At 35.8% G+C, this 27,803-nt stretch overlaps 1 protein-coding gene and 1 long non-coding RNA gene across 3 annotated transcripts in view; one reads left to right on the top strand and one right to left on the bottom strand.

Annotated features, from left to right (window-relative positions):
* LAMA2 (laminin subunit alpha 2) overlaps positions 1-27,803 on the top strand; it is a 626,305-nt gene that overhangs the window by 91,416 nt on the left and 507,086 nt on the right. The gene's annotated exons all lie outside the window — the stretch shown is intronic.
* On the bottom strand, positions 255-26,980 carry LOC309635303. Its single transcript, XR_014248747.1, has 2 exons — positions 12,653-26,980; positions 255-12,127 (listed from the first exon to the last, which is right to left on the bottom strand). It is a non-coding gene; the product is annotated as an uncharacterized lncRNA (long non-coding RNA).

Genomic DNA, 27,803 nt, shown 5'->3' with positions numbered 1-27,803 from the left:
AAGACTTTGAAATTTTTTTCTTGTTTGCCTCAGAGAATATGTTTGATTCATTCCTGCTCCAGACTGGAAATACTGCAAAATCAATGTTTTACTTTTACATGAATCCCAAATGTATATATTCTAGTTAAGAACCTTCAGCATGGGACTTCCCTGGTGGCGCAGTGGTTAAGAATCTGCCTGCCAATTCAGGGGACACGGGTTCGAGCCCTGGTCTGGGAAGATCCCACATGCCGTGGAGCAACTAAGCCTGTGCGCCACAACTAAGCCTGTGCTCTAGAGCCCACGAGCCACTACTGCTAAGCCTGCGTGCCACAACTACTGAAGCCCACGTGCCTAGAGACTGTGCTCCGCAACAAGAGAAGCCACCACAGTGAGAAGCCTGTACACTGCAACAAAGAGTAAACCCCGCTCGCTGCAACTAGAGAAAGCCCGTGCGCAGCAACGAAGACCCAACACAGCCAAAAATAAATAAAAACAAAAACAAACAAAAAAGAACCTTCAGCACTGTCAGTTGACTTTCCTTTAAGGAGAACTTCTTTTATAAAAAGAAACCATTACAAAAATTATTTCCTGATTTACTCTATGAGAGAAGATGAGTGTGGAGTAGCAAGCCTGCGATAAAATAAGTATCCTGGGTGCCAGCAGCTTCACTGACTAGCTAATGAACTCACACATTAACCAAACAATTTTGAGATTCAAAGCAGGACCTGAGGGGAACTACCCATGAATATTTGTAATAAATTATTGGAACTGTATGTGGATAGTTGAAACTTCAAATATTAAGTCTGTGTATCCCAAGAATCCAAGTATTCTTTCAGCAATTATTTTTCTGAACACCTACTCTGTGTCTTAAGCACAGACACTGAACAAAAACCAGACCTCTCGTTTCTTTAAAGACCTTTGCAGCCTATGGGAGAAACAGACTATAATCAAATAATCAAGCTAACAGAACATGGGGTAAGATAAGGAATGGTGTTCTCGAAAGTGTGTCACCAAAGAACGTGATTTTCAGGTCAGGCAGCAGTCATGAGCCACTTCTCTGAGAAAGTGACGCTTGGAGTATGAGTAGGAGCTAGACAGGCAAATTGAGGCAGCGGGTTGGGGAAGGTGTTTAGAGAGAAAGGCTTTAAAGCTTACGTTAAGTATTTGGTACATTATCCTAATTAAATAATATTGACCATTTAGGTTAGGGGTAGACAAACTTACTTTGTGTAGGGCCAGATAATAAACGTATGGTGGCAGCTATTCAACTCTGCTGTTGTAAGGAAGAAGCAGCCATAGACAACACGTGCATGAGTGGGTGTGGCTGTGTTTCAATAAAACATTATTTACAAAAAAAAATCAAGGGCAGTATCTTGCATACTCCCTAATTAGGTAAATCCTAAAGTTCCTGCCTTATTTCCAAATTTCTCCACTGGAAGTGGCACAGGGATATTTGGGGGATGTTAACAGTGCATAGTCAGCAAGCATCAGTGTACTTTATACATTGAAAATTGGGTTCAGAAAAAGAAAATTGGACTTCTCTGATTTTCCTTTGAACTCATGTCATGAGAAGAAAGCAACAGCCTGGTTCATCTGCCAAGAGAAAGAGCATAAAAGACAAAACGAAATGCCAGAAACTGGATTACTAGAGGGAATGAGTGCTAAGAAAATGTTAAAAAGGTTTCTTGAAAAGCAAAAATCGCTTGGGAGGTGAACTTGTTCAAAGCATGCATTAACTTGCCTCTTGCTAGAACAAACTGTATTACAAGGCTGTGCTCCAACTTGTCTGATATACAACACCTGTGGTCTCCATAGACAACAGACTCTCTACTTGAGAAGTATTGAGTTTAGTGCTCATGCTGTAGAGAATGATGTACTGTCATAAAAGTGTTCAGATGAAATCTGGAAAAGCTAAAAAGACTTTAAAAACGTGGGTTTGACTTCCCCTTATAATTATGGTACTAACTTCTTAGAGTAATTTCATAAAACTTTTTTATGCTCAAGTGACCAGTTCATAAAATCCTTGTCAAAATTACATAGCATATTTAAAATATTTGGGAATTATAACACTAGGCACAATTTAGAAGAAATTTATTACTCAGGATTGGCTAGGTTATGCTGCAGAGACAAACAACCCCAAAATCTCAGTGGCTGTAAGCAACCAACTTTTTTGTCGCTCACAAAGTATGTTCATTGTAGGCAGCACAGGGCTCTACTAATCTTAGTCACTAATGGAGCAGTCATCGTCTCAGTGTTGCTGGTGGCCATGATGGAAGGAAAGAGATAGCTCTGGAGCAATTAAATATTTAGCCCAGAAGTGACTCATATTACTTTTTCTCACAGTGCATTGGCCAGAACGAGTTAAATGGCCCCCACTCACCCATTGTGGGCCAGGGTATACAGCCTTACTATCTGTATGCCCAGAAAGTGGAAAACTGGGAGTATTTGGCAAACAGCACTCAAGACTATCACACACAGTTTTATATTTGCTTGTATAATTGTTGTATTAATGCTTCTCTCTTCAACTTGGTAGGGAGCATCATAAGAGCAGGGACTGTGATTGATTTTGTTCAGTTTCCTCCATTCAGTGTCTTAAAACAGTGCCTGGCACGCTGAGGGGCTCAAAAAATATTTAAGTGGATGAAGACTTTTGTCTAGTCTAGCCCTTTGATAATAGATCTTGCAAGATAATGTGCTCTTTCTTGTCATCAAAGTCTTCAGAAGTGTGAGTTCTGTGTAATATAATCCTTGAAGTAGATGTAAAATCACTATTGAAAATTAATAACCCTAAAGTTTCTCTTTAAAACAGATACTATTTAGAAGGAACTGAGGATAATTTTTTTAAACATCCACCTTTTCCCCACAATAGCGGGAGACAGTTGAGATGGTGGCACATTTGACCTTGGGGGGTTTACTCTATTGGTTCATGCTAATCAAGATTATTCTGCTATAATAAGCAACCCCTCAGTTTTGGTGGCTTAATACAACAAGGTTTTTTCTTCTCTCTCACATTACTTTTCCAACTTGGATTACTAGGGAGGTAGAAAGAGGAGCTCTGCTCAAATAGCCACATTAGGACTGAAACTAATGGGTGCTCCACTGTATGGACAATTGCGGGGCACCTTGACTGATGTAGGGACACCTGGAGAATCCCATGCATCTCCTCCTTTCTTGGCCAGGATGACAAGCACCACTTATACCTGTAGGTCACTGGCCAGAACCCCATCACACGGCCTCACCTAATGCAAGGTATCTGAGTGACGTGGAAGAGCAGATGCGATGTTTGGAGGGCACCACTTTTTCTACCACAGATAATCTCGACAGAGGTAGTTAAAAAGTCTAAATATTTATATGTGGATATGTAGAGGATCCCCTTTGGAACCATGGGGGTTTTATCCTGGATATGGAACCCCCTAGAAAGTAAACTCGTGTTGACACCATGGGGGATAGAGTAGCTCAGTCATGGCTTGCAAAAGCTATCAATGTAACTGATATGATAAAATGATAGGAAGAGTATCAAATAGGAAATGGATTGGATTTTTAGTGTCATGTCTGGTCTCAATAAATGTAGGCTGTCACTGCTGTTATGGTACAAAACAATGAAAGGTCTGTCTGCTATTAGGAGAAACATTTTATGAATTGATGTCAACAGTCATTTCTGATATCATATATTAGAACAGTGTAAGGGAAAAAATGGTTATTTTACTTTTCTAGATTGGTGTCATACACAGTAACATTTGTTGTACCTTTTAAAATATTTTGTTGGTTGTCCTGTAGATCCCAGGACTTCCCGCACTATAGCCCACTTGAAATGACACTTCACATATATGAATAACATGCCAGGTTCTAGATTTTCATATTGATTAAAGAGGTTCTCTTTGGTATTTAATTTTCTTTGTAACCAAAAAAGTCCATTCTCTTTTTTTTTTGAGGGACATTTCTCATGGAACAATGGGTCATATTAGGTTAAGTTTAGGAAACTTGTGTTTATCAAGCTGTCTACATATCTGTTAAAAGAATTTCACATCTATAAATAAATAAGCTTATTTTTCCATGGTGCCAGAGAGATAGTGAAACTTTTGTATAAAAATATTTCTACCAGCTGAAATATCATGATTGTTATTCTAATATTCCCTCCACAAATACTTAGTGAACTATGTGTCTGTTTTAGAAAGTTAGGGTAGATATTTTATTTTTTTCTTGCTTCTTGAGAACTTCAATAACAACAAAAGTAGATTTGATTTTAATATGTGTATCTTAAGATTTCTTTGGACCAGTACTAATAACATGAAAATAAATTTGGGATACCAATCACTGAACAAATGTAGGATTGGACAAAAGATAGTATTTAGAAAGTCTTAGTTCTTATCCTTCCAGTTTCCCCAAACCAAGCTACATGCTCTTTCCCATATTTCCCTATTTGATGAACGGCATCCCATTCATCCAGATGGCTAAGCCAGAGCCTGGCTTCGTCTTATTCTTTCTGCTCCTCATAGTCACATGTAATTAAGTTTGTCCTGTAGTTTTTAGTCCCTAAATACTTCTTGATTCCCCTCCCTCTGCCCTATTGTTTCTCTGCCAGTGCAGGTCATGTTCAGTCTCCCTGCAGTGATCTTTCTGTTATCTACACCTGGTATTATCATTCCCCTGATTAAGTCTTTGGTGGTTTCCCATCCATCAGGATAGAGTTCAAAGTCCTGAGAGTTGGAAATACTTCTTTTCAGGATCTCACCCTTGCCTGCCTTTCTGGCCTCAATTCTCATTACCTGTCTGTACACCATCTGAACCCAAGGCATTAAAAATGAACTTCCAGTTCCTCCAGAATATCCTATTCTCTCTTGCTGCCTTTCCATTGTAAATGCTATTCTTACTGCCTTCAACACAAAAACACAATCCCCAATTCCCAGTTCCTCAACTTCTACTCATCTCTTAATTGGCAGTGACTCCTTCTGGAAGCCATCCTGTAATTCCTGGTCAGTTAGGCAGCCCACCCTCTCTGCTGTAACAGCACAGTCTAGCCCTCTAACATAGCATGTCACACATTATCAGAATTGTGGTTTTCCTTGCTTGTCTTCTTTACTGCTTTGCTCTTTGAGGATATTAACTGTGTTTTCTTTGTTTATTCATTTTTTATACTGAGAAAATTAAAAAACACAGAAAAAAGAAATACCCACAGTCCTGTCTCTTAAAATAACAACTTTTGACATGTCGTGTTTTCTTTTTCTCACCAAAGAAATAAAACAAAATACAACTAACCTCTATCTCTACCCTAAGTCCTACTCCTCTTCTGCCTCTCTTATAGGAAAGCACCATCATGGGTTTGTGGCCATTTTCCTTTCCACTAAAAATACTTTTACATATGTATTATATATACATAGTCAATATTGACATTTATATTTTTACAATTTTTAAAATGGTTGTGTACATTCCATAAACTACTACTTGTAATTTTATTTCAATATTATGCCCATATGTATAGGTCTCAAAAACATAATATTGAGTGAATATTTCAAGATGTAGAATGTTAAATAAATTTAAATTTTTGTCAATTTTATGAGTGAAAATGATATATCATTGTGGTCTTCATTTACCTTTTTGATTAATAATGGATTGAGCTTTTTCCCATTGGTCCGTCAGATGCTGCTGACTCTGAATTTCCTGTAAATTCATGTCCCCCCCCCCCCCCCCCAGAGAATGAAAAAGTGAATGTTCACAGGCTTGAGGAAGTGGGAGTATTCTATTATGCATAGGCAGGCAGTGTGGTCCGTAAACATTGTGTTGTGAAAGAATGATAGAAGGAGAGGACGGTGAGGAAGATGGAAGAACACGCTGCTGAGAAGCTTGGATTTGATCATCTGTAGATGGAAATTTATTGATGCACTCTAACTTGAAGAGCAACAGCTTCAGAGCTGGTTTTTAGAAAGTGAGCTTTGAAGGATGCTTTGGAGGTCAAGGCAGTAGGGAAGCAAGAAAAGGGCTTAGAAAAATATTGCAGTGGACCAGACAAGAAATGGTAATAGTCTGAAATGAGCAGAGGGAGTGGAGAGAAATGGCTGCACTTGCCATTTATTTAGGAAATTGAATTTCAGGGATTTGGGTCAAGTACACAGGTAAGTATTTTGTGCACATAATACAAATATTAATTGTGACATTTACTTAATATGCACCACTGATAGTTATTTTTCCTTCATTAAACTGAAAATTAAGGTAATCAAACCCAATTAAATATTGTCCTATGTTCATCATTTTATATCCAGTGCTAATACATAAAAAAGTGTACAGTGAATAAATGTAATAGACACATGCACGACTACCTGAATTTTGCAGTGTGGTTATTCTTGCCGGTCCCACCTTTTCCTTTCCTGTCTTTCAGTCCTTCTCATTTCCCCGTGCCCTGATATGGTTGACCACCACATCATTCTTCTTCGTTTTATTTTGTTTTCTGCTGTGATGCTGGGACAATTCAGAACTACTAGCAAATTCTCATGTTTAGTCGGACATGATCTTTCTCTGTTCATCAGCTGCTCACATTCTTGCTGTGATGTAGTCACTATGTATAACTGATTTGACTAATGCCTCCTCATTCCTGGCAGATGTCTGAAAACTTACTTCTCTCATTAAGGACCCATTCACATGTATTTAAACGTGAAGATCATTAGAAACAAGGATCTGGATGTGAACTCCCTCTGCTACTCTCCTTTTCTCTAAACTTCTCATTTTCTCTGTTCAAAACATGGCTGTCTTTCAACTTTCTGGACACCTCTAAAGGAAAAATGCTGTGCCTACAAATTCTGCAGGATCAAATTACAAATTTCTCAGAGTAAAAAGCATTTTTCTATGGATGAAACAAAGTTTCTTTGTAGAGATGAAAAATTTAATGAAGTTTTTGCAATGGGAAAGAGAGACGTTTCTCACGAATCTTACTGGGGTTTCCATCTGAATTTCTCTGTAATTTAATCTTGATAGTCAGTTTAGATGGCGACAGACATGGTTTAGTTAAATTTTATTTGATTCCTTAGTTTTCAGGGGTGGAGTACTTAGGGGGGTAGTTTTCAGGGGGCTGTGTTTGTATTACAAAACAACATAAGTTGCGTATATGCACCTTGGGAATCACTTGACTGCATTGAATCGGGATGGAAAATAAAGATTCATGAATATTTCAAAGTTTACTAGAAACTATCATTTTCTTGCTCTTCTGTGTAGATCTTCTACAAATTAATTAGTCAGTAGGTCTGAAGTACATGATTTTTATTATGCATTCAAAGACTATCACTTTTTATTCATTTGATATAAATCATAATATAGTGTCTTGTAAGTACAGCTTTTAAAAACTCTTGTTCATAGCCTGCCTCATTCTTTTTAGATTTATGTCCATGATGTTCATGGTCCTGAATGTGGACTGGGTCTCTCTGAAGGAAAGTGGGTCAGATGGTTGCTTGTGCAGATTGAGGAGAAACTGATAGCTTCCTGGGCTTTTTTGAAGGGCGCTGTTATATAATACGGATTAGTCAAGGTTTACAGTGCTGTTACCAGCCTGAACACTTCAAACCACTATGCAATTTTAAACTATTCAGTACTTATGGCAAAATTCTGGTCTTTTGATGTTGGGGCAGGAGTAGACATTTTATTGGAAAGTGAGGCAAAAATAAAGACAAAAACATTGGATGATTGTGGGGAGGGGATTGACTTCAATAAGAAATTTTGACTCAAGATCTAGAGGTGTCAACAAAATGGCACACAAAAACAAAGTAAAACTTCGGTTTGGAGCCCACTGGAGAATCTGATATTAATCCTCCAATATTTAAAAAATGTTTTATTATGGAAAATTTCAAACATAAAAAATAGAGAATATAGTATAAAAAACTCCAAGTACACATTAGTCACTTCAATAAGCACTACTTATCACCTAGTCTTTTTTTTTTTTAAACATCTTTTTTGGAGTATAATTGCTTTACAATGGTGTTTTAGTTTCTGCTGTATAACAAAGTGAATCAGCTATACGTATACATACATACCCATATCTCCTCCCTCTTGCGTCTCCCTCCCACCCTCCCTATCCCACCCCTCTAGGTGGTCACAAAGCACCGAGCTGATCTCCCTGGACTGCTTCCCACTAGCTATTAGTTTTACATTTGGTAGTGTATATATGTCCATGCCACTCTCTCACTTCGTCCCAGCTTACCCTTCTAGTCTTTTTTTTTATCTGAAACCCTACTGACTATCCTTTTTCCTCACTGTATTCTTTTGAAGCAAATCCTGGATATCTTATCATATAATCTGTAATCTGCAAATATGTAAGAATGCATCTCTAAAAGACAAAGATTATTTTTAAAAACATAATCCCAATATCATTATACACTAAAAAGTAAACAATAATTATGTTTTATTATGAGTCAGTGATAATCTAACATTCCTTTTTAAAATAATTAATTAATTAATTAATTAATTAATTTATGGCTGTGTTGGGTCTTCGTTTCTGTGCGAGGGCTTTCTCTAGTTGTGGCGAGCAGGGGCCACTCTTCATCGTGGTGCGTGGACCTCTCAGTATCGTGGCCTTTCTTGTTGTGGAGCACAGGCTCCAGACGCGCAGGCTCAGCAATTGTGGCTCACGGGCCTAGTCGCTCTGCGGCATGTGGGATCCTCCCAGACCAGGGCTCGAACCCGTGTCCCCTGCACTGACAGGCAGACTCTCAACTGCGCCACCAGGGAAGCCCCTAACATTCTTTTTTAATACGTTTGCTGGAATACTTATATAAAGAAAAGCTTTCCATCATTAACTATTTTTTTTAACCCCAGGTAGAGTTCACACAGGAAAACAGATTAAATACTTGATATTTTCCCTTTACTTCCAAGTTTTTGGAAAAATCAGTTAGTTCATTAATCACCTTTAGTGGTGACTAGTTGGCTTTTTGCATCTTTTAAAAAAAATTTTTATTGGAGTATAGTTGGTTTATAATGTTGTGTTAGTTTCAGGTGTACAGCAAAGTGAATCCATTATACATATACATATATCCACTCTTTTTTAGATTCTTTTCCCATGTAGGCCATTACAGAGTGTTAAGTAGAGTTCCCTGTGCTATACAGTAGTTCCTTATTAGTTATCTATTTTTATATAGTAGTGGGTGTACGTCAATCCCAATCTTCCAATTTATCCCTCCCTGCCCCTTACCCCCTGGTAACCATGTTTGTTTTCTACATCTGTAACTCTATTTCCATTTTGTAAATAAGTTCATTTGTACCTTTTTTGTAGATTCCACGTATCTTTTTGAACTCATGGATTTTGAAAATATTTGATGTCCTTCAATTCATTGTAGTTATCCCTGTCATTGCTTAAATTGCCCCACCTTTGTCTGGTGGGAGTGTTTTCAACTTGGCTTTTTAGTCTTTACAGCTCAATTTTCTTTGCTATTTTCAGTGCTGTCTGGCATATGAAGATGTTGCAGGATTGTCTTGCTTGTGTCTTACTCTTAGAAACAGTCATTTCACACAGGAACTCTGGTCCTTGTAGTGGGAAATGATATTTCTAGACCACATCTAGGCCTGTAGGGCAATTCACTGTTAACGTGTCGGTAGTTTTTAGGTCTTGCAGTGGCTCATGTGGGAAATATGTATTTTTTGATAGTGAAAATACATCATGAGTTCATGCTGGTATGTCCATTTAGGATAATGGGGCTATGTTTAATTTTTTATATTTTATATTGTATCTATTTTCCCATCTACTGAAAGCTTTTATTCCTAATAACTTATTTGCTCTGTCATGCTATCTCTCTGTCAGTATATGTACTTTTAGAATAATACCAATATTATCATATACAACATAGTTACTGAAATTATTTTAAAAGAATTCCTAGTCATTATTTTGTACTTCTGAAACATCCCACTAGGCATGCGCAGTCAAATTACCTTTTTTAAAAAAAAATTCACCTGAAAAAATTTTTCTGTGGTTAAGCTACCAACTCTAATCACAGCTTCATTTGTTTTATGTGATTTTTTGCTTTAAGGCATTCCAATTTTTTTTTTTTTTTTTTGGCTGCGTTGGGTCTTCATTGCTGTGCGTGGGCTTTCTCTAGTTGTGGTGAGCGGGGGCTACTCTTTGTTGTGGTGCGCGGGCTTCTCACTGCGGTGGCTTCTCTTGTTGTGGAGCACAGGCTCTAGGCGCACGGGCTTCGGTAGCTGCGGCAGGTGGGCTTAGTAGTTGCAGTGCACAGGCTCTAGGGCTCAGGTTCAGTAGTTGTGGCGCATGGGCTTAGTTGCTCCATGGCATGTGGGATCTTCCGGGACTGAGGATTGAATCTGTGTCCCCTGCATTGGCAGGTGAATTCTTAACCACTGTGCCACCAGGGAAGTCCTGGCATTACAATTTTTAAAGTTTTGTTTTTTTTCATAAAAATGTAAAACTTTTTCATAGTTCCAAAGTCAAATCTATGAAATAAAGATATGTTCAGGGAAAACTAGACTCTGTCTCTGTCTATCTATCCTGTTTATTCTCTCCCTTATGTGTCACCATTTTCTTTAGTTTTGGATTATCTTTACATTTTGAGGGGAATATCTCAAAATAGTTTATACAAAGAATCCACTTAAGGGTATTTTTTCCAGTCTTTTGCTACTACAAGTAGACTGAAGGCAATTGTTTTGTGTATGTCTCTTTTATATGTTTTTCACTATGTATTTAAATAGATTCCTAAAAGTGTGATTACTCAGTCAAAGGGTGAACGTGAATATAAATTAGTTAGATATTTTCAAATTCCTCTCGGTGTGGGTATGACCATTTTCCAATTTCAAGACCAGTATATGATAGTGTATTTTTCCCTGCAGATTATCTAACAAATCATGTGTCTAAACTTTATGTTCCAAAGCCTCTGAGGGTATGTCTGATGGTTAGGGAAGAGGAAAAAGGGAAAACTCAGTTTGAAGGGAACAGTCCTGGACTTGAAGTTAAAAGATCCAGGTTCAATTCCTGGCCTGTCAATGACTACGTTTTTGACTTTAGATGGGTTAGTTAACTTTTTTCATTTGTTCCATAGATCTGTGGTGAAGATTGTGTCAACTGAAAAAAAATGCACAACTTGAGAGTTGTGAGTTAAGTTTTATTTGGGGCAAAATGAGGACTATAGCCCGGGGGATAGCATTTCAGATAGCTCTGAGAAACAGCTCCAAAGAGGCAGGTGGGGAGGTCAGTATACATGTGATTTTTGTGAAAGGGGAGTACATGCAATCAAGCACACATTTTTGCAGAAGGTTGCTGCTACTGTCGTGAAGATTACTGCTAGTCACGAAGAGCAGACGTCACCATGAAGGATTTTAGTGCTTTTCTAGGTTCAAGGAGATGCAAGAATTTGGCTTATAAAATCTTCTCCTGAATATATCTAACTGTCTGAAGACCTGTTCTGCCAGTTTTTCCCAGAGCACAGAGGGCCTCACTCCTGATCTCCACCCTGAATTCCTTTCAGGGGGTGCTGAAGGTCAGCAGCTGCAGCGGCTCATAGTTTAATCCTTTTAGAGTTAGATGGCAAGTTCCAGTTTGTACCTGACAGTTGAATGAGGTGATATTATGAAATATATGATAGAATACCTTATCATAGTAGTTACTCAGCCTGCAGTTTTCAAATGTAAAGCAATTGAGATTTTTTAACTATTCGGAAATTTCTAACAGTGTTTTGATGAGAACAGAAAAGGGGATATCTATTACTGACCAATGATTTTAGGATCACCACTATCCTAGATGTTATGATAATCTCTAGTGCCCCCTCCAAAGGCCAAAGTCCATGTTGAACAATAATTAAAATAATAATAAGTATGTATTACATTTAAAACTTATATGCCACTTTTCCTGAATTAAAAATTATATAATTATAATTATCACAAAACTCTGTAATATAGAGATTAACCCCATTTGACAGATAAATAAACTGGGTAAGAAAGGCTTAGTGATTGCACAAGTTCATGCAGCTACTATGGTTGAATCAACTTTTGAAATCGACAGTCTGCAAATGTACGTGCATGAGTGTGTGTGTGTGTGTGTGTGTATTTGGATGTTTGGGTTTGAGGGGAGAAAAAGTTCAGTTCAACAAATCAAAACCAGTTCAGTGCCTTATAGATAGTATGACTACATATCCTTGTTTGCCCAGGACCATGCCGGTTTACACTTCATATCCTGATACAACTGCTAGTAGCACCAACTTTCATTCTTAGAAGTTACCCTACTTAGGAGTAAAAAGAAGCTATAACCCTGTAGGCAATTTGTGAAGTGGCTTAATGTTATAGTTGTTCAAAGAGTTTAGTGGAAGAATCTTCTCTCCTAAATTAAAGAAAGACCATTGAAAACATCACCCTGCTGGTGGGTGGTCTGCTAACTTCTTTATAGTGCCTGGGGGTTAATTCAGCCTGCAACGGTGATAAACATCCCCTTAGAGTTTAGGTCTCTACTGGAGCTCAGTCTGAAGTTGTAGAGAAGAAAAAGAGCACGCTGCTCGCCATGCTGGTCACTGATTCCTCACATTTTAACAATTTATGTATTCCCAGGGCTTAGATTAGTGCTTGGCACAAACTGATCACTTAATGTTTTTTGAATAAATGAATGACCCTTAACTGGTCTCTTGCTACTGTGATGGAAATAAAGTTAGCTTAACCAGAGTACTCACTGAAGTTGAATACTCACCTAAATATTTACATTCATATTAATTCGCCTTCTTTTTTCAGAGAAAAATGTCACCAACTTGAACTGGAAATGCCTTTTTCAAATTATGTCACTATACTTATTTTTTTAAAGGAAAATCAGGAACCAGGGTAACTCTGTCAGCCAAAGTCATAGTTTGTTTTTTTATAAAATTCATTTTATTCAAGTATAGTTGATTTACAATGTGTTAATTTCTGCTGTACAGCAAAGTTATTCAGTTATACATATATATATTCTTTTTCATATTCTTTTCCATTATGGTTTATCACAGGATATTGAGTATAGTTCTCTCTGTTATACAGTAGGACCTTGTTGTTTAGTCATAGCTTGGTTTTATTTTGCTTATTTACTTTATTATTTTTATTTGTGCAAGTACTGCTCAACATTTGATCTGATAATCAGCACTTGAAATGTTAGTCTATTTAGAGAGTGCACCATGGTTGGACAAGTGAAGTTTTTAAAGGGGGCATGAAAATGCAAATTTAGTGGAAAAAAAATAAAGTGTCCACTTGTTAATGAAATAGGCTTGCTAGTGCCCAACCAATGCACAGGCTATGAAAATGTGATCCTGGGCAAGTAACATTTTATTTTCTCCATCAAATGCATTTTTCAATAAAAAATAAACACATTAGGTATGGACAAATGTTTTACTAAAGGAGTTTTAGGTATTAAACAAAACCTGCTAGGCCAGCCTAAGACTAAGGCACTAGAATAATGTACATTACATATGCTACCATGGGCATGAGACGGGACCAGGAGGCATGGAGCCCAATACTGTGTAAGCATTGCCTGGACAATTAAATAGTGATTGGTATTCTCATAAGTTCTCAGAATTTAGAATAAATTAGAAATATTTTTTTTCTTTAAGTCTTTGAAATCATAGGACTAAGAGAAATTTGGTTCTCCACATTTATTTTCTATGTTGATGGAGATTAAGTTTCATCTGAATTGAGCCAAATAAATTAAAACTGAAGCATTTGATTTAGAAAACTCAGAAATTTCTTCATGCTAAAGTTGTTCATTTATCAAGTCTATTAGATTCACTTCAAATTAATAGGATATGGAATAAAAATGAAATTATCCTTTCCTAGTCGATTAAATGAAAAACAGGACAAAATTGTTCTATAAAGTAATATTGAGTTTCTAGAAGCGAAAGGATTGTCTTCACAAAAACATTTTATAAAGAATGGCAGTGGTGGTGATGTGTGGGTGTAGGTTGCTTAAAAATAATGATTATCTAGAAGATATTATGACTATGTGGGTCTGGCTTCTTGAATTCTGTAATATTTAGTTAAACAAGTTTGTTGATACTTTATATATATATATATTTTTTTAATTACTGAAATAGGGCTCCATCCTTCAAAATTTTAACAACTGAATTGTAGTAAAGCATATACATGTGAAACATTTGTTCTAAAATTTAAAAACTGTAAAAATTAAATATAAATTATGAGGATGGAGTAATGCAGAGAAGAATCATGTGAACTTAATTTCTTTTGAGTGAGTGAAATCATGCATGGTGCTCATATATGCTCCGTTTATAAAACATCAGTTTACAAAATAGCATTCAAATAGCCTGCATGGGCTATGTAAGAATAGACCTTTGAATCTGTGTTGAAATTCTTGATGTACCTTTTCTAGCTGGCTACTAGAAAGCAAGACATTTTCCTCTCATGCCTCAGGTACTCTGCCTATTAAATCTCTGCCTCACAGAGCTGTCCTAAGAATTACAGATAATACATACAAGGACCTGGCACATAATAAGAGCTTATAAAATGTAACTTACTATTTTTCACTTCACATCAAACTTCATTGATATTTATAAAAGCCAGTTTTCTAGATAATTTGCTGAATAGAACTAAGAGTAGTTATAAATGTTTATTATTTTTAAATGCTTTCTATTTATTATGGCCACTGCTGAAATATTACTAAACTCAAAGCTCTAGCACAAGCCAGGATATCTCATATAGCTTTGTTTCAGAGAAGTGTTTATCAGGCTTCCGCAGCACACAATATGTAGTTAGCTTTTTTTGTTTTTCAGCTCTTCCTCGGCCTGTGCTTTTCAGAAAAAATATTATTCTCTTTTGTATTTCCTGTTGGTTCCCTGAAGGGTGTAATTATTCTAATTATTGATTATTTATGGTTTAATTGGGGACTATTTTATTGTAACTCATGGGAATAAAACAACAACAAATGAGATGCATGTGAAACATCTCAGAAATGTGTATGTAACAAAGAAAACATATATCTTCAAATATGAATATGCATTTAGAGCCTGGCTGGCTGCCCGAGCTCCTAATAAGTTGTTCTGTGCTTCAACTTCCTATTATAATAGATCCTGCTAATGGAAGCTCTGGGTCCACAGCTAGAGGTAATAACACCCAATAGAGTTTTGTGTCTGGGAAGAAGTGGACTTCTTTGTGATGAGCTTATTAAATATTTATTGGTTTGCCTTAAGCCAAGTACATGGTAAAAGACTAGTTTGTATTTTTGTTTTGTTTTCAAGCAGGCCACTTTGACTCTTATTTATCTTGCCTTAATCAGAGAGTTCATTGTTGAAAGCTTTAATCTGAAATACTTTCATTGTGTATTGTTTGTTACCTAAAACAAATGAGCTAAAATTAGTTTTTAATTGAGCTGTGAGGACTTGTCAGTACATAAATCACACAATATTATATATTTCTATATATGTATAAAGAGGATATTTTAATCAGCATGGGTACCTGTATTTAAAGGTTGAAAGAACTACTCTACAGATCTAAGAATGTAGGTATTAAAAATGCTTTTTAATCATTATAAAGGGGACAATTTCAATGTTATTTCTTTAATGTTGGGTAGAAGATTGTGATTCAATCAGTTTAAACAAGTATAAACATAGAGATGATCATTTAGGTTGAATTTTGGTTCAAAGAATAAATTCTTGGGATTTAGGGTATTGTACAATCTGTCCTATACAAAGGGTAAAATCACCGTCTTGTGATTTTTGTTTATTTTTTTTCCTGAGAGCAGCATCCTGCTGGGAAGCTTACTTTATTCTCCTAGGTTTGCTTCCTTCTACTTTTTTTTTCCCCTAACAATGATGACTGGTTTACAAACAGAAATTTGTATCAATTGACATAGTCCTTTTTCCTTCTGCTGTCCTGAAATATGAAACACTCTATTGTTATATTTTGGTAAAACTAGTGCTCCCCAAAATGTAAATGGATGAAAATGCTACAATCTATTATGGAAGCAAAAACTTCTTCATATGTGCTTTACAAATTTTTCAAAGTAAAATACAGTCATGTTTGTATAATCACATAAAAATTCATTTTAGAATTCTTCACAGTAAATTGAAGAAGGTAAAGCAATCTGCTTCTCATATTAAATAGTGAAGCAAAAAGCACGATTTTAAGAAACTCTTCCTGTTTTGTTAGGATACAAAAGTCTGTGACAGTTGCTGACTTCTTTAAGAAATCCTTCAGGAGAAGCTTATGGTTGGCTATGAAATCTATTTTAAGATACAATAAAATGATATTGGAATTACATACCTAATTCATTGGTGAAATATTTGAGCAAACTGACCATTTGAGTTTTAATTTTCAAAAGTATTTCCTGTGTACTCTTGATATCTGTACATCTGTTTAATTTCCAGCGAAAGCAAAACCCTGGAATTAGGCTCATTTGAGTATTAACTTGAGAAATGCATTCGTGGTCTAGTAATTTTCTTTTATGTCCACATTATTTTAAATCACAGCATGAATTTGCCACTGTATTCTATGGCCAGAGCACATTTATTGTGAATTATTTAACCCTTTTTATATTATAGCATATAGTATAGAATAATTGACATAATCAACTGTTTAAAAATTTTAATGCAGTGATAGAGCCTTGGCATTTATAGATTTACCCTTTACAGTTACAAATCTTTCAGTTTCAGATATTTGTGAGAAATCTACAAGGTGTGTAATACACTATGAAATTTTTAAGGACAGTCATTTTTGCTCTGACTTCAGTTATTGGCAGCCAGTAAGTGAGTCCAGCTGACTACACAGTACCAACATTGCAGTGTGGTTGTCAGTTAATTAACACCTTATATTAACTTTTAAAAAGTAATAAAAACTTTGTTTCATAGCAGGAAGTGGTACCTAAAAAGAGGTTCAACTTCTAGTCATTTAAATTTTTTATGCATTATGAGATTTGTGATCCAAAGATATATCCCTCAAGAATGTTATGGTTTTACTGAAGTTAGAGACATTTCTTATTCTATGATCAGGTTATTTCAGGAGTTGGGATGTAGCCCTCCATTAAATGAGAAATGTTGCAAATTAGAAATAGTTTGCAACTATAAGGCATTCAAATAATTATCATCTTTGATAAAAATCTTTTTTTTTTTTTTTTTGCAATTTAGGGTATCTGGATATGAGACCCAGGAATTGGCATTTAAGGAGAACTCCACACACACACACACACATATACACATATCATGCTTTCACATTTAAATTTAAATAAAACGTCTATATTCTGCAGTATCCAATTACATTTATGTTTAGTGAAGAGTAGGAAGAGTGTAATTCCTGACTAGCTAGGTTAGGGTAGGAAGAAACCAATTGTATATTTTGTGCAGTAACATTTCAGTGTTTCCACATGGCTTTTGTCCTTTTTGTCTTCACTGTTTATTGACAGTTTTGTTGTAGATACTTCATGTGCATCACCTCATTGAATCTCCTGCTGTGAAGAGAAAACTATGACTAAAGTTGGGACAATGTCAAAGTAAGGTCCAATTCTCAGTTATATACTAGGCTATCCAAAAGGAGAATGGAAATTTCATTTAAGATAGCAGAATGTTTTGTTTTAAATAAAAATATTTTGGGTTTCATATGCCAGATACATCGCTGGTACTACTTAATTTCTCTACCTGTCAATGAGAACCATCCCTGAGATACACTGCAAAATCTTTCTGCGGATGAAATCACTGAACCCCAGCAGTGAGTGCCATGGATTATTTATTTTAAATGACAACAGCCACATTTTTATGCACGTATATCGATCGTGCCAAAAACATCCTGACTGGAAAGCTGAAGAGAAAATGAAAAAGTACTCTCTTTTTCGTATGAAAACATTACTAGCAGCAGAAACTGGAAAATGATCCACCAAGAGTTTAGATATAATGTAGATGGAGCCTGACTTAACAATGAGTGAACAGTTACTTCTCACAAATTTCAGTAACATTGTCTTGACAGTGGTTCTGGGTGCCTTCGTGTTGCTAGGCAACTCAAAAGGGGATGGGAAATTTACACTCAAATTTATTTATATGTTAGATTTTATACATATTATATTGAGAATATATTACACACATCATTACAGGCTAGTTGTACATTTCTGTTCTCTTTTGTGTGAGCTTTTCAGCATATACATGAAAGACACTCTTACCTGCATCCTTGCACCCCCCTTTTTTTGAAAATTAACATAGCCCTAATATACATATTGTTATGGTTGACTATTCTGGCTACATGAAAGAAAATTTGTAACTTTTTTATGCAGAAGTAATAGTTTTTTTAAAAACATAAACTTTACAATGTGTGTGTGTGTTCGTGCGGGGAGGGAGAGGCAGTGTTTTTTAAACAAGAAATCTATGAAAGAAAGGAGTAGTGTCTTTGTTCCACATGTTCCTTTCATTTAATTACTATGATTAATAGACTCAGAGAAAAATTAATAGAAAGTTTAAATCCAGTGAGATATTAAAGGTCCAAACTGTGGCTATTTTAATTAAAGACTAATCAGCTTGGGCTTTTTGAGCAATACTCTGTGGTGTTTAATAAACTGGTAGGCTAATTTCAAGTGGGAGTATTATACTTGAGGACTGGAGTGGTTTTGTGAATCAAATTTTAAGAGTTAATGCTATGTCAATGCTAAGAACCAGAGAATTAGATATTTATGACAGAAGAGCTTTAAGGAATGGTGCATAATGGATTGTGACAGCTGGAACTGCTGAAAATTGATGGTCCAAATCAAAAGGATAGATTAGGAATCTCTGTCGTATGATTACACACCTGTAACTGTGAGAAGGACAGGTGAGAAAAGCAAGGAATACCAAGGATTTTTATTTCAAGGAAGACTCCCAGGATTTGGGGTATCCGTTATCTTATTAGTTTACTCAGTTTGCAACTAGCTGAATGGTCCAAATTTGTGAATGAAGATGTTTTTAGTGTATCACACCAAGGTTATGGAACCATTCCGGGACAGTAGGCCAGAGTTTATAATACCTATGCTAAAGGAATACTAAAGGGATGGAATCTGATCTATTTAGAGTCTGATACACTTTGAGTTTCTTATGGTAGTTTGAATCAATATTTAGCTGAGTGCTTTTTGTTTATTTATTTGTGTTGTTACCATTTGATCGAACCTATGTAGTTTTATCTTTGAAACTGAAGATTAAATTGGATGTAAGTTCCACTGTATATTTTACCAAGATTACTTTTAAAAATAACACTTATTATACAAATCCTGATCACATATCTAATACAATCTTCTACCCCATAGAAGTTTAGAGATAGTTAAAAAGTATCCTCATGGGTATAGTTTTATGGGCAGAGAAAATAAAGAACATGTAAAAGTTTATCACATTGAATTATATATAGTCAATAGAAATTATTTTCTGAGTGAAAATTCTCATAGATATTATGTCAGATAATATATGTGTTTAACATAATTCTATTATACTTAGCATAATACTGCATTTACCTGGATAGTTAAAGAAGGTTTCTGTAGGATGAAGTTGAGAGGGTTGATAAGAACCTGATATTTGGTAGAGAAATCCCATGATTCGTTAGATTTGTGACTCATCAATGACATATTCAATTACTTAATATTTGTGAATTTCAGAATTTATGGTAAATATTATGACTTAGCATATCTTTGTTATTTCATGATTTAAATCTGATTCTCTTATAGATGAATTTCTGGGTTCTATCTATCTATATTTTTCATGCTACTTTCATTTTAATTTTCAAAAATTGAATTCAGATATCATTTTCCTTATTATATGCTATCAAACAACCCACTTGACTGGTTTTTCTTTTTTTGATTAGTGAATTTTTATGTTAGTTATTACCAGTTTTTGCATAAAAATACATTTATATGGCTTAATTTCTCTTAGTTATATTGACCAAAAAAGAGTATAATTAGTAGACTTGGTGTATACTGATTTTTTTTTGTATAGATGGCTAAGTAAATATTGAACTCTTTTTTTTTTTTTTTACTATTTTTCTTTAGTTTTTCCTTTCTAAATCAATTTTTATTTGTTCATTTATTTTTCTTTATATTGAGATTTAATGGATATATAGCACTGTATAATTTTAAGGTGTACAGCATAATAATTTGACTCACATACATCATGAAATTATTATAACAATAAATTTAGTGAACATCCATCATCTCATATAAGTACAAAATTAAATAAGTAGAAAAAAATTTTTTGTGTGTGATGAGAACTATTAGGATTTATTCTCTTAACAACTTTTGCATTTAACATACAGCAGTGTTAATTATATTTATCATGTTTACATTCCTAGTACTTATGTATCTTATAACTGGAAGTTTTAGCACCTTTTGATGGCCTTCATCCAATTCCACACCCCCCCCTTTTTTTTTTAATACTATTTTTAGATTTTTGACATGTATATAGTCAAACCTTACTCTCCTATTACTTCCCTTTTATTCATTCTATTAATTTGTGTATGAATTTAATATTTGCTAATATGTAATATAAAAGTGAACAAAACAGATAAGGGCTTTGTCCTTATGGCGCTTATAAGTCTAATGCAGGAGATAGCCAGTAAGTAATTAAACAATATAACTATATATACAGTTAGTTCTAAGAAGGAAATAAACAAGACAATGTAATAGAAAGTCATTGTGTCAAGTTATTTTAGATGAAATGACCAGAGAAGACTATATGTGGAGGTGACATTACAACTGAGAGAAGAAGGATGAGAAAGAGGCTGGAAAGTCAAGAGTTGGGGAGATAAGCTCATAAGGCAGAATGATGAAAAAGTGGATAAGCATAATAGTAAGAAAGAGTTTGGTGGGTTCAAGAAATGGCCAGTGCGGCTAGGGTAAAGTAAGGGAGGGGAAGAATAATATGAGTCAAGGTTGAAACTGTAGGTACAAGCTGGCTATTCAAGAGTTCATACCTGTGATAAGATGTTCAAATTTTCCAGTGAATTTTAAGTAAAAGAATGAAGCAGCTTTCTTAAAAGAGAAATGGAGATGAGGAGGTTTGTTATGCAGTGATTTTAATGATGGATCATGGAATCATTAAGCCAGGGAGGAGGGAATGATGGCAGGAAAGAGAGGATGGATAAGAGAAAGGACCATGACTTGTTGTAATGGGGTACAAGAGTGAGTGAGCTGAAAGGATAAGGTGGTGTGGTGAATGCCAGGTCTAGGGAGGAGCCCTGAGGGTGGGTACTGGAGATGGAGAGGCATAAAAGAGGTTGATGAGGAAGTCAAGGACCTGAACACTGGGTGAGTCACATGTGTTGATTTTGCAGTTACACAAGGAGAGGTGGGAAGGAAGATGAACCAGAAACCATGTCTTTAAAATGCCTGGAAGGTGGTTTTATGAAAGCAGTGGGGGATGTAGTAGGTGGTATAGCTTGATGATAGAAGCTTCAAATAAGCTGAAATTTCTGGAGGGAAAGAGGAAACTGATTTGGTAGTAGCAGCAAAGAGGAGCAAGGTGGACATGTAAACTACTGCTACGTCTTGAAACATTTTAGAAAAATAAGTTTCCAAATCAGAGGTACGATGATGGTGGTTATTTTCAGTCAAATACAGTCGTGTCTCAATACTCACTGATTTACACACATATGTATTTCTGAACAATTTAGCAAGGATGTATTTCTGTGAGAGCAGGGATCATGTTTGTTTTGTGGACTGTTGAATCATCGGAGCCTAGCGTATTGTCCTCTTAGTAAATACAGTTTGACTGAAATTCATTTACTAAATTGTAAACTAAGTTTCTTGTTTTTCTTACTTTGATTTTAATTTGCAAATTAAGAACAATGTACTTTTCTTATTTTCTGGCTTTATTTATAATTCTTTTTCTTATATTCTATTATAGTATATGCACATATTTTGACATGTTCTAATTATTGTCAAATTATAAACACTATTAATTAATATCTTTTTGATGCTTCATAATATTCTATTATATGGAATTTAACACATTTCCCACTAAACTCATTTCAGGACGTATTTATAGTTAGTGCCTGTTGACACAATTTCACCCTGGTTTCAATTTATGTGATCCAAATGTTCAAGTGAAACCTTAAGGAATTATCAGATTCCTCAATAACATTCAAAACTTCTATAAAATATCTACTGAGTTGTCAGAAATTTATTTTGGAAAGAAAAAATATACTGGAAAGAAAATTCTACTTTAATGTGTGTTATTTTGGATAAAAACTTCTATAAGTTATGATTTACTATCCTTTTTGTGTAAAAATGCTAAGGTTTCTTTCCCAGAGTTTATTCTCAGTGTTTATGTTGGCCGCTGAGGTTAGGCTTGTGTAAGGCAGTGAGTTTAAGTTCTCCCTCGTTTTTCTCTCCATCCCCCCTTCCTTCTTTCTTTGTTTTCTTCCTTCTTCATTAATTTTTATAGATAACACACCTCACATTTTTCTTGTAGGAGGAGGAGGGGATAATGATTGCTCCATTCTTAGCCCACTCAAATATCTCAGCCTTGAAATAAAAAAAAAAATGATTTACTAACGTTATCTATTGTGGGTTTTTTTTTTGTTTTTTTTTTTTTAATGGCTAAAACAGCAGCATTTTCCTGTCTGTCCTGATTTTTTTTTTTAATTAATTAATTTATTTTTGGCTGCATTGGGTCTTTGTTGCTGTGCCAGGGTTTCTCTAGTTGTGGCGAGCAGGGGCTATTCTTTCGTTGCGGTGCTCGGGCTTCTCATTGCAGTGGCTTTTCTTGTTGCAGAGCACGGGCTCTAGGCGCGCGGGTTTCAGTAGTTGCAGCCCATGGGCTAAGTAGTTGTGGCTCGCGGGCTTTAGAGTGCAAGCTCAGTAGTTGTGGCACACGGGCTTAGTTGCTTCGCGGCATGTGGGATCCTTCCGGACCAGCGCTTGAACCCGTGTCCCCTGCATTGGCAGGCGGATTCTTAACCACTGTGCCAGCAGGGAAGCCCTATTGTGCTTTATATAATAAGATAATATAAAGAAAACTTGCTTTTTTAGCATTTTATTTTTAAATTTTTAAATTAATTTTTATTGCCTTTACAATGTTGTGTTCGTTTCTTGCTGTACAGCAAAGTGAATCAGTCATAAGTATACATATATCCACTATTTTTTAGATTTCCTTCCCATTTAGGTCACCACAGAGCATTGAGTAGAGTTCCCTGACTATACAGTAGGTTCTCATTAGTTATCTATTTTATACATAGTAGTGTATATATGTCAGTCTCAATCTCCCAATTCATCCCATCGCCCCCTTCCCCTCCTTGGTAACTGTAAGTTTGTTCTCTACATCTGTGACTCTGTTTCTGCTTTGCAGATAAGTTCATCTGTACCATTTTTCTAGATTCCACATATATGTGATATGGTACGATATTTGTTCTTCTCTTTCTGACCTACTTCACTCTGTATCTGCCCTCCAAAAGGAGGAACAGGTGAGGATTATCCTACCTGATGATTTTTTTTAGCATTTTAATACTGGTATTTTACTAAATTTTTGAGTAATTGATAACTTGTCGACTTCTCATTACTTTAAAATATTTCCAATAATTTAATAGTAATTGTACAATTTAAATTAACTCCAGTTCCTATGCTAAATACACAGAGACTAATAAATTGTTGTTGAAGGAATAGTTACAATAGTTTCATTCTAGAAAAGATTTCCAATTATTCTATAGCTCTGTAGATTGACCCAAAGATGCCTCAACTCAAGGGAAAGAATATATCTATATTATATATAATTTTATATATATATATATATATATATAATTTTTGTGTTTCTGTCCCTTTTTATATTTATTTATCTACCCATTAGCTCCATATTTCTAGTTTTTGTTAGGGGAGATCCTACTTTCAAGTGTTTCCTATTCTCATGCTTTTTCTTTAGAACTATCTGTTTGAGATTTATTGTATTTTTAAAGAAAAGATATGTAAGTGTGATATAATTATTCTTATGTTTTGGTTAAAAAAAAAAGAAGAACCTAAGATTGAAAAGTGCCCATCAGTGTCTCTGATGGCAAAGCCTAATGTTAGGCATTTATCATAAATGCCTAATGATCAGTATTTAATCAGTCTATAATTAAATATATAATATTGGCAGCAGATATCACAGGCTAGGTGAGAACCAACTTGTAAAGTGTTTAAAATGTGATCTTCGATTATTGAAACCCAGAGACGTCATTTATGGTTTTGATCATATATAGGAAATTGTATTGCTCTCTGCATAACACTTTTGTAGAATTTTAATGTGAAATTTTAAAGTGCTTTTTGCTAAGAGTTTAGTGTCTTTTTACTACTTGTGTCAACAGATTTCTTTTAGGAAGAAATGGGTGATAATCTTATTTTGTTTTAGCTGCCTTAAACATACTTGTTTCGATCATAGCGGCTGGGCACTAGTCATTGTGACCTCCCATTTCTTCCTCTATATTCCTGATCTTGATGAAGAGCCCCATTCACCCATTATCCACACCACAAGCCATACCATGGAGCCCGCTTTTACAGTTGCCATCCACTCAGGCACCAAGTGCTGTGGGTATTGCCTCTGACATCTTTCTAAAAGCCTTCTGCTTCTTTCCAGTCCTACAGCCATTACCTTCATTCAGAATCTAAATATTTCTTCCTTTAATTTCTGAACAGCCTCTTAAGTTAGTCATCTGCCACCCTCTCTTCCTTCTCCCATTCGCACATCTCTGTTGCTTAATATTCTCGTAAGGATGCCATGGTCTCCAATTTAAAGTTTATATTGGAACTTTTAATAAGACAGGCATCCCCTTTATAATCTGGTCCCTGTTCATCAGCCCAACCTAATCTTTGACACGCCTCGCATCGACACACTGCGCTCTTGTCATGCTGAGTGCTTCGTAGTTATTGCACAGTGAACCTGCATACACTTTCTCAAAGGTTGCCCCTTCTGCCTCCCTTCTCCTAAACTTCCTATTATTTGCATGGGCAACATGTCCTCACCTTTTAAGAATTTCCTGAAATAATCCCCTGATGTCCTAATCTTTTAACAGTCACCACTCTGAGCTACAGAGGTCTTTGTATTTATATTATTTATCACATGATATTGCCACTGAAGGTTTGTGCCTGTTTCCCATCATGGGCTTAGGTAGCTCTGTGGAGAGCTCAGGGGAAGCAATCTTGGAAGGGGGGCCAAGGAGACTTGTCTCTAAGATGCAGTGGCAGCACAGTGTTTTACTTAGATTGTATTGATTCGAGAAGGTTTTAGGGAAGCTCACAGAGATTACCAAGGAAAGGTGAAGTATGAGGGATGCTAAGCGACTCTTGGTGCCACCGGTGCTGTTTCTTCCACAATGGAGTGAGCTCCTGGAAAACAGGGGCTATGTCTGTGATCTGTGTGTCCCCTGAGCACCACATGGTGTTTGGCAAACAGATTGTCTGCTGGTACATAGTAGGTTCTTAAATGTTAAGTGACCTGGGGATCCTAGATGCTATTCATGGAACCGTATTAAATTGCTTTCAAAAAGTAATTTCTCTGTGGCATTGGAATCTATTTAAAATACATCCTTTTTTTTCCAAATGAAATATCTGATACCTGCTATTTGATTAAGATATGTGGGCTCAAACAGGATTACCAAAGTGTTGCCACGTGTATGTAAATCACACACGAATAACTAGTCTAACATTCTATTCACTAAGGGAGATTTAGTGAAAGGAATCACTTTGGCCAGTGCTTTTCTTTTCTTTTTTTTTAAACATCTTTATTGGAGTATAATTGCTTTACAATGGTGTGTTAGTTTCTGCTTTATAACAAAGTGAATCAGTTATACATACACATATGTTCCCATATCTCTTGCCTCTTACATCTACCTCCCTCCCACCCTCCCTATCCCGTCCCTCTAGGTGGTCACAGAGCACCAAGCTGATCTCCCTGTGCTATGCGGCTGCTTCCCACTAGCTATCTATTTTACATTTGGTAGTGTATATATGTCCATGCCACTCTCTAACTTTGTCACAGCTTACCCTTCCCCCTCCCCATATCCTCAAGTCCATTCTCTAGTAGGTCTGCATCTTTATTCCCGTCTTGCCCCTAGGTTCTTCTGACCATTTTCTTTTTTTTTTTAGATTCCATATATATGTGTTAGCATATGGTATTTGTTTTTGTCTTTCTGACTTACTTCACTCTGTGTGACAGTCTCTAGGTCCATCTACCTCACTACAAATAACTCAGTTTTGTTCCTTTTTATGGCTGAGTAATATTCCATTGTATATATGTGCCACATCTTCTTTATCCATTCATCTGTTGATGGACACTTAGGTTGCTTCCATGTCCTGGCTATTGTAAATAGAGCTGCAATGAACATTGTGGTACATGACTCTTTTTGAATTATGATTTTCTCAGGGTATATGCCCAGTAGTGGGATTGCTGGGTCGTATGGTAGTTCTATTTTTAGTTTTTTAAGGAACCTCCATACTGTTCTCCATAGTGGCTGTATCAATTTACATTCCCACCAAGAGGGTTCCCTTTTCTCCACACCCTCTCCAGCATTTATTGTTTATAGATTTTTTGATGATGGCCATTCTGACTGGTGTGAGATGATATCTCATTGTAGTTTTGATTTGCATTTCTCTAATGATTCATGATGTTGAGCATTCTTTCATGTGTTTGTTGGCAATCTGTATATCTTCTTTGAAGAAATGTCTACTTAGGTCATCTGCCCATTTTTGGATTGGGTTGTTGGTTTTTTTGATAATGACCTGCATGAGTTGTTTGTACGTTTTGGTCCATTGATCTATGGTTCTGTTTTTGTGCCAGTACCATACTGTCTTGATTACTGTAGCTTTGTAGTATAGTCTGAAGTCAGGGAGCCTGATTCCTTTTGCTCCATTTTTCATTCTCAAGATTGCTTTGGCTATTCAGGTTCTTTTGTGTTTCCATACAAATTGTGAAATTTTTTGTTCTAGTTCTGTGAAAAATGCCAGTGGTAGTTTGATAGGGATTGCATTGAATCTGTAGATTGCTTTGGGTAGTATAGTCATTTTCACAATGTTGATTCTTGCAATCCAAGAACATGGTATATCTCTCCATCTATTTGTATCATCTTTAATTTCTTTCATCATGGTCTTATAATTTTCTGCATACAGGTCTTTTGTCTCCTTAGGTAGGTTTATTCCTAGATATTTTATTCTTTTTGTTGCAATGTTAAATGGGAGAGTTTTCTTAATTTCGCTTTCAGATTTTTCATCATTAGTGTATAGGAATGCAAGAGATTTCTGTGCATTAATTTTGTATCCTGCTACTTTACCAAATTCATTGATTAGCTCTAGTAGTTTTCTGGGAGCATCTTTAGGATTCTCTATGTATAGTATCATGTCATCTGCAAACAGTGACAGCTTTACTTTTCTTTTCTGATTTGGATTCCTTTTATTTCTTTTTCTTCTCTGATTGCTGTGGCTAACACTTCCAAAACTATGTTGAATAATAGTGGTGAGAGTGGGCAGCCTTGTCTTGTTCCTGATCTTAGTGGAAATGGTTTCAGTTTTTCACCATTGAGGACGATGTTGGCTGTGGGTTTGTCATATATGGCCTTTATTATGTTGAGGAAAATTCCCTCTATGCCTACTTTCTGCAGGGCTTTTATCATAAATGGGTGTTGAATTTTGTCGAAAGCTTTCTCTGCATCTATTGAGATGATTCTATGGTTTTTGTCCTTCAATTTGTTAATATGGTGTATCACGTTGATTGATTTGCGTATATTGAAGAATCCTTGCATTCCTGGAATAAACCCCACTTGATCATGGTGTATGATCCTTTTAATGTGCTGTTGGATTCTGTCTGGTAGTATTTTGTTCAGGAATTTTGCGTCTATGTTCATCAGTGATATTGGTCTGTAGTTTTCTTTCTTTGTGACATCTTTGTCTGGTTTTGGTATCAGGGTGATGGTAGCCTTGTAGA

Source organism: Balaenoptera borealis (assembly GCF_965194805.1).
Source record: "Balaenoptera borealis genome assembly, chromosome: 9".
Lineage (NCBI taxonomy): Eukaryota > Metazoa > Chordata > Mammalia > Artiodactyla > Balaenopteridae > Balaenoptera > Balaenoptera borealis.
This window is presented reverse-complemented; position numbering and strand designations above follow the sequence as displayed.